Source organism: Apium graveolens, chromosome 11 (assembly GCF_009905375.1).
Source record: "Apium graveolens cultivar Ventura chromosome 11, ASM990537v1, whole genome shotgun sequence".
Classification (NCBI taxonomy): domain Eukaryota; kingdom Viridiplantae; phylum Streptophyta; class Magnoliopsida; order Apiales; family Apiaceae; genus Apium; species Apium graveolens.
The window spans coordinates 202,947,195-202,955,978 of record NC_133657.1 but is presented as its reverse complement, the minus strand read 5'-3'; positions in this window follow the sequence as shown (position 1 = coordinate 202,955,978).

Here is an 8,784-nt window from a genome sequence, read left to right as displayed (position 1 = left end):
TTTAAACGAACAAATCAATAAACAAACTATTTTGATCATCCATCTTATAAACTGAAAACACAAGAGTGAAGGGGGGGCTTACAGGAACATGAGAATCTCTAGCGCTACGCTTGGCATCAGTGGCGGAAAAGATGGTGTAAACAAGCACATAGATACCATGATATGGAAATTGAAATTTTCATAGAGAAATGTATAGTTATATTTAGTTGCATACCATGATATGTTGTTTCTACCTATTGTGATCACATATAAGAGGCTTATTTGCTTTTCGGCTTTGGTAGAAATAAGATGCAACATGTTTTTGATATATAACTAGGCCAATTCCAGTCTCGTAAATGCCTTGGCCACTATTTTCCATTAAATCAATTCCGTCAGAGCTACCATAGCTACAGGAAACAAGGAACACAATCCTCTGACATGATTACAGGAGATTGAACTTACAACTCGTACGCAGAAAAACTCACTAAAAAATATGAGAGAGGATATTTACCATCCCAGACATTCTTAGACATTCTTATACTTTTCATCATCCTGATAGACTGGTGTAGTAAACCATATAAAATACCCTTCTGGTCTGAGAATCCTGTTGAGCTCCAATAAAGGTTTTCCACCTACATATTGCAAACATAAAGGGTATTTTAACATTTCCATTGAAATTTATTGAAAACCCGATAATAATATACAACTTACCATCGCTATGCCAATGAACTATGCACCATGAACAATGAATCAAATCAAAGGCATTTCCTGGAAATGCAAGCCTTTGTGTTCCGATGATAGCGAGAGTAGCATGGATTCCCCTTTCTAGAGCGAACTGTATTTGAGCTTCATATTAATCTTTTGGATGAATGACATTGTAATGACCTCTTTGTCTAGCATATAGCCTCCATAGCAAATGAAAATAAGTTATTACTTTCTCATATTCTGAGACAGGGAGAGAGAGATAGAGAGAGAGAGAGAGACCGAGAGAGAGAGAAAGGGAGAGAGGGGGAGAGAGCGAGAGAGAGAAACTAAACACACAACTGCGCACGCACAAGCACGCAAAACCCAAATAAAATAAACCCTAATTAAAAAGTACCTTAAAACATGCCTTCAACTGCAAACCCAAACACGAGCCCTTAAAATCAAAGAGATCGAGAGCATTTAGATAAATAATTGAAGTTTAAAAATCCTAATTGAAGCACCGAAGAGTCGATCCCCAATTCAATTGAACTTAATTATAAAAGCAAATCTCTATTTACTTACTAGAGATTGATAATGGTGGCGAGTGAAGGATAAAGTTAAGCGAGATTGATAATGATAGAGACAGTTTAGCGAAAGAGAGAGAGGTTAACTAGAGAGAGAGGTGAGCGAGAGAGAGAGAGAGAGAGAGAGAGAGAGAGAGAGAGAGTTTGAGTGTCTGAATTGTAAGAAAGTCAGTCAGCAAGAGAGAGTATCTGAGTGTGTCCGAAAAATTTTGAATTGTCTGAAATATTGGGCGGCTCGAGACCAATAATTTTACCGCTTCTAAGCCAAAAATAACTTGCCGCTCTGTCCAAACGTTCCTTTATTTTATATATTTAAATTTTATTGTTTTATTAGTATTTTTATAATTAAAGGTTAAAAAGTTATTTTAACAAAAAATTAATTACTTACATATATTTTACTACAAATATAAATCATATATTTACAATATTTCATATTATATATCTTTAAAAGTTATATATAAGTGCTTATAATAACATTCTTGTAAAATTAATTTAAAGTAATATTTAAGGTTAAAAATTATTATATTTATATTTTGGTACTCTAAACTAACACTTTTACAAATATGTTGCAAGCTGCAACACTTTATAGCTAATGTAACATCGGGTTTTTGGCAAAGATAACATAAAAATTATAATATTATATTAGAGCATAAGTAGCATAGCTAGGGTAACATATTCGGGTAACATTTCTCGAGAGTGGGTTGCGATAGGTCATGTATGGTCTAGTGACGGTTGTAATACCTTGTGGCTATGCCGGATAGAGTTTGGGGAAGGCTTGATACTTAATAGCGTCATTCACGGGATGCATCAATCGGGCATTGGAGAACATCCTTACATGATTCGTGGGGCCTCCTGTACCATCATATGCCTTGATGGTTGACATCTTGAACTTCCTTGAGATGCATGCGTTCATGATATCTTCAGTAAACGGGGGGTTTGGATCATCGGGATCTCCTAGGGATATCAAGTCAATTGGATCGGCCCTTGGGGTTGTGATCCTTTGTCTTTGTATTGGACCTTCCAGGTCTATAATAGGAGAAAAATCCCTTGGGCTCACTGTCTGTTGGGGTCTTGGCGTCTGGTGCATCTCCATTTCATGCTTCAACCTTTGTATCTCGGCTTCATGAGCCTTGATCCTCTATTGTATACCTCGGGGAATCGTCCCTTGGGTGCTACAGGGATATTGATAGCTCTTTGGTTAAGCCTCCTTGCTAGCACGCCTCCTCCTTGGGGTAGTCTCCACCTCCGATGAACCATAATCTCTATCAGAGTAATGTCTAGAGAATTTTTGATCTTCGGGGATAAGGGCCATGCCACGAATATATTGGGGCGTCTACCCTTGTCCTTCTCCTTGGCGTGAGAGCCCACTTTCTCCAACCTCAAGGTACTTTAGCATCCCATATGGAGTATCGGTGGTTGTCGAGATCACAATAGTAGAAAATTCATACCCAACGGGTAGAGAATTCAGCGGTGCTTGCAGCGGTTGGAATTGGAGATTCGTCCCTACGAGGGGATCTGAAATTGGGGGATTCGTCCTTATCAGTTGTTCATTCTGTACAATATGGATTTCTCTCCTTCCACATGCGGAGGTTTAAGGCCTCAAATATGGACATATTCACCTCCTTATAGTGGAGAAGTACTCACATCCCACTCACGGGATCCCGTCCCTCAAATTCTTGTTCTTAGAGAATTCGACCCTTGAACAGAGGTATATGTGGGCTACTCTCCAATAATGGTGGTTGAGAGATTCATTTCCTCATTAGGAGAACTGACAACTTGAGTCGTGGCTAGTGGATTTTAATCGTTTTGTGGTCCCAAATATTATTGGAGTTTCCGAATGTGTGATTCATGAGCACGAATGCTATCATTTATGGTTTGGGCATCCCTTAACATCTTCGGGGTAAAAACGGCTTTTGACAACAGGGTTCTTTACTCGACCATCTCCTTCTATTGATGGCCTCTTTCGTTAGGTGATCTCTTCAGCAGGTGAACGATCATTGTTCTGGATATATAGGCCTCCCATAAAGCAGGTTAGTGGTGGCTGGAATCACAGTTGTAGACATCTGAAATCCAAGTGCGCAAGTGCCTATGAGAGCATGCACCATCAACAATTGAAATTTGGCTCCTTGAGTTACATTAAGTGGGGAATTTATCCATTGAGTTGATAGTTGGACCGCAAGGATCTCCGTTCCTGAAAATTCTCCCCCTTGAGTGTTGAGGGTGGAATACAGTGGATTTTGAGTGTTCCGTATCTTTTTCATAGTTATTTTCTTCTTCCCACAGAAGGTGCTAAATGTTATGGATAAAAAAATAGGTTATATCTATTATACATATTTAATGATAGGGTTCATGAACTCAAGGCCTTCAATGGCTGTGCTTGTGTTTCATGGCTTAAATCTGCCTTAACAAGATGTCTACGTATCTCTGTATAATTAGAGAATCAATCCAAGATGTAATTCTAAATGGATGGGTGAAACCATTTATATAGATGTTGAATGTCCATGTATTGGACTAGGGTTAGGAAACTTTGTGAGCAATTCTCCGTCTTTGAATGGACATTGGAGTGCTAAAATATAGGAAGCAAATTTCTTTTAGGTTTAGGTGTCTTGGACGCTACTCTTCACATATTGTATCCTTTATTGGACACATTTAATGAGCTGTTAATTTATCATATTTATTAATTTTATAATTAATAAATAATTAGGATTTCAGGTCTCATTAATTGGTCTTAGTCATTGGACCACACTATTTCTATTTAATAGAGCATTAATTACGCTTTCTGGCCTACTTTAGCCCATATTAATATACATGTAAACCTGCCGGGGATATTTATTTTCATATACAAGTTACATGCATGCTATATAATATTTTAATGTGATATTTATTAACTTTAAAAAGAATAACAATAAACTAATTATGTATGCATGCAAGACATGTTAAATGGCTAACTTGGATAAGGATTATAAAATTTAATATTCGTGAATTGATTATCTGTTTATGCTTATTTATGTGAATTGGTTTCATATTTCCTAACCATGTACATATTAAATGCTTTTGTTATAATTATGTTAAATTGCAGCGTGTGGGTCTGTGGTCACTCCTTTTTAAAATTAAGTGAATATTTATCCGTAAGTACGTGTACGTGATTAAGTGTGAATAATTAATTGTTTTGTGTTTTGTAATTTAAATATTTTTAGGATGGTTAGTGTATTAATATTTGGTGTGCAGTCGACTTTGACCTACGCACTTTTTAACTTTTATTTTTGAAAAAAATTTGATACTCTTTTTTGAATTTCGTATAAGATATAAAATTTTTGTTTCAGACTGTATAAGAAATTATATACGAGAATCTTTTGTAACCCAGTCTCTACGTTCTGAACTCGTTCATAATTTAAGTTGTAGTTCCAAACTAGCCTTAGATACCCTTAGTAGGCGCACAAGTGTGCAACTTTAGATACGAGTTAACGGCGCATAATTATAGAACTTTAGATCTTTAGACGTCGACCACTAGCGAAGTGTGGTGTATAAGATGGCGAAGTGTGGTGTATAAGAATAAGAATAAGATGTCGGCCATAGGCAAAGTGTGCCTGTAAAGTATGAATGTGGTATTTATAAGAATTACACTTCTGTTTTTAAATTTTGTATTTTTTTAAAAAAAATCTTAAACTTTGGGTTGGATTTATTATTAAAAATGTTTTGCAACTTATTATTATATTTTCAGGAAAAAATGTTTTCATAAAGCACCTATTGATTTTCGAGGATTATAGTTAGTCAATCTATTACTTGTTGAAATGTGTAGCTCACTCTTTTATGATATTTCAGGTTTGCAGTTTATTTTAATTAATTTTTTAGGATTTGAACCTTTACGAATACAATACATGATTATGTAATAATATGCTTTTTTAACCTCAGTTTTTGGTACACTCAAGTTTGATTCTATATAATTACATGAATATAATTTATTGATTATATATTATCATCCTATTTTTAAATTTAATAGTAGTTTTGATTTTACAGAACTAGTCAATAAAATTTTCCCCTGTCATTAAAATACGGGTATATAAGGTAAAGTTTCATGCAGATGGTAGCCTCGAAAGGTGCAAGACCAGGTTAGTGGCTGAAGTCTATAACCAAAAATATGGTATAGATTTTGCTGAAACATTTTCCCCTATCATTAAAATGACCACTGTTAGATGTATTATAGCCTTAGCAGCAAGTAAGAAATGGAAATTATTCCAGTTATATGTGAATAATGTATTTTGGCATAGTGATTTGATATAGGAAATGTATATGAAGGTCCGAGAGTGGTATCCCAACCCATTGAACAAAGTTTGCAGGTTGAGAAAGTCTATATATAGTCTGATACAACCTTCAAGAATGTGGTTTAATAGATTAACAAATGAATTGTTATCTCAGGGATTTGTTCAGTTCAGGAATAATTATGGTCTCTTTATTCATGAAGAAGGTAGTAATGTTACCATTCATGCAGTTTATGTTGATGATTTATAGTCACCGGAAGTAATGAGGTACATATAACTTATGTTAAAAAGTTTCTGGATGACACCTTCAGCATTAAGGATTTACCGTTGTTGCACTATTTTCTAGGAATAAAAATTACTTATCTGGAAGATGGTATTGTTCTTAGTTAACAGAAGTTCACAAAAGAACTACTACAAGTACCTTGTTTGGATTTAAGTAAGAGAGCAATTACTCCACTACCTGTTAACTTGAAGTTATATGTTGATACTGGAGATTTGTATTCAGATCGAGAACTCTACAGATCCTTGGTTGGTAAACTCAATTTTCTCGGACAAGGTACAGACAAGCTATAGACAAGTTGACATTACAAGCCTTTTCAGACTCAGACTGGTATCTTGTCCTGATTCAAGGAGGTCAGTCACAGGTTATGTCTTTTTACTAGTAAAGTCACCAATTTCCTGAGAATCTAAAAAGCAACCAACAGTTTCAAGGTCTAGTTCTGAAGCTAGGTATAGGGCCATGATTTCTGCGGCTTCAGAAGTAACTTGGACAGTCAGACTATTGAAAGAATTGGGAGTATTCAACTTGGCCCCAGTTACACTACAATGTGATAATCAGTCAGCTATTCATATAGCTAAGAATCCTATATTCCATGAACGTACAAAGCATATTGAGGTTATTGTCACCGTACTAGAGATAAAGTACCAGAAGGGTTGATACAACTTTCATTTCTTCCTACTTATAATTAGTTGGCTGATGTATTAACCAAGAGCATTCCTTCTTCTCAGCTCAAGTTGCTTACTGGCAAATTGGGTCTTCATGACTTGTCAGCTCATGTAACTTCCAAACTTGAGGGGGCTGTTAAAGATATGGATCAAGATACAACGTCAGCCCAATATAGAAGACCACATAAAATTAGTTGAAGGTCTATTTTAGTCATATGTCCAGTAATTAGCCCATTAGTTAGAATAGTTGTAAGTTAGTTAGCGTAACAAACTTTCATGCTCTTTTCTAATTTTGTATATAGTTTATAACTTTCAGTCATTTCTTGTAATTTTTACTCAATAGAATCAATACAATTTCTTCATCTTCTCCAAGAAATCAACAAATTACTTTATGTATTCCAAGTTATGTTATGTAGCAGGAAAATGTTGAACTTGTGGAGGCACTTGTTTGTTGATGTATATATAGTAAGACAATATTTTTTTTTGCTAACCAGTAACCACTAAAAGACAATGTTGTCCCATAGGTTCATTTTATGGTTTTGTTTAATCAGAAAATTTGTGCAGTTTTATAGCTTGGTGGTATAAATTACCTTAGACTTTAGTTGCAGCAGAAACATATTCGAATTAAATGAACTTGTTGAGTATCATAAATTGGAGTAGCAAGAAATCAGCATCCGGACACTAGATTATAAAGTTCACTCTGAGGAGTCCAGTGGTCAGGCCTGTACTCCGATGTGTAAGACACAAGAATTTCCGGGATAAACTTCAGATAATGAACTAGTCTTAATAACATAACTCGGAGGACAAAGTAAGCAAGCATGCTCAACTTCAAATGCACACTTCTCAATAACAAACACACACTAATTGGATCTTTTAGCGTGAGGAGCCCAACAACTTACAAATGTACTCTCTCCGTCCCATTGAATTATTAGTACTATTCAAATTATGTGAGGAAGTATTTGAACAATGTTAACAGTCCAATGGGACCGAGGGAGTATGAATTAATAAGAATTGTGGTCAGTCTTGCCTTCTGCAAACAGAGCTGTAAATAAATATGGTGAAAATAAAAAAGAGATGATACAATGTATTCTGAAATATTGTCACCAAGAATGCAAAGACAAAATTTTGAAATAGCAAGAAGACAATGATGATACACTTCTCTCATAGTTGTTGTACTCCCGAGCTTAAAAAATATAAAGAACTTGATATAATGGTAAAAAAACAAGCAAAATTGGAATCACGAGGAGATGCTGTATTTTAAGCCGAGATTGTTGCTCATAACACTGAAAAACCTCATTTTGCTCTCTAAAAGTATGTAGACATTATACTTATTGGGATAGCAGTAACAGCAACACTTGTAATCACCAAAATGTGCACAGTACTACACTTGTAAGTAGCAATTCCCTTGACAGCCAGAATATGTTAAACATGCTCAAAATAGGTTGCGACATTGCTAGCTGTCTAACTCCAATAATGACTGCTACTCCCTCTGGTCTTCATTCACTTCTTTACGATTTCTTTATAAAGTATATTTTCATAATTTAATTTTAAATTTTTCTCCTTTTAGAAAAATTTTAACATTATATTTTAATTTAGAAAAAAAATATTTAAAATATTTAAATAACTACATTATATAAAAATTTAAAGTGTGTGCCGAGTCCCTCCATAAATATAAAAAAATGGATGGGATACATATTTTGAGTAGATATAGATTCTGTCATAACATTGATGTTTGATATGTTCACCGGTGAACTACCAATTCACAATATATGAATGTAGACACTGTGCACGTTTCTTTAAACGGGATTTCTATGGTGTGCCTATGTGCACATGCTAAGTATAAAATTCTAAAAATTCAACTTATTTTGATTGGCTTATATATCTTTATAATGATGAACCATGCATTTACAACAACCACACCAATCAAAATGCAGCAAAATTCTAAATTTTAGAGTTTAACATATGTCCATCAGCATACACTAGACAAACCTTTCTTTAAAATACGCAACTAGTGAATTGATCAAAGAATTGACATATATTAATCCATCTTAAAGGAAATAAGTGAAACTTAATCTAGGATTTAGCGGTTAAGAGGAATTTTGAGGAATATTAAGCATCAATTACATAGATTCCTAATTATGACATCTTATAATTTGGCATATTAAAATGTGATTGACTGGATCCTTGACATTTTAAGTCATAAACTTGCTTCAACATGTTGTACACCTGCACTAACATGTCTATAAAACCACATGAAAATTAATACTGTTATATAAATCGCTAGGATAGATTTGTGGGGGGTGAAGGGGACAAAAATAGGCAGAGGTGTGTGC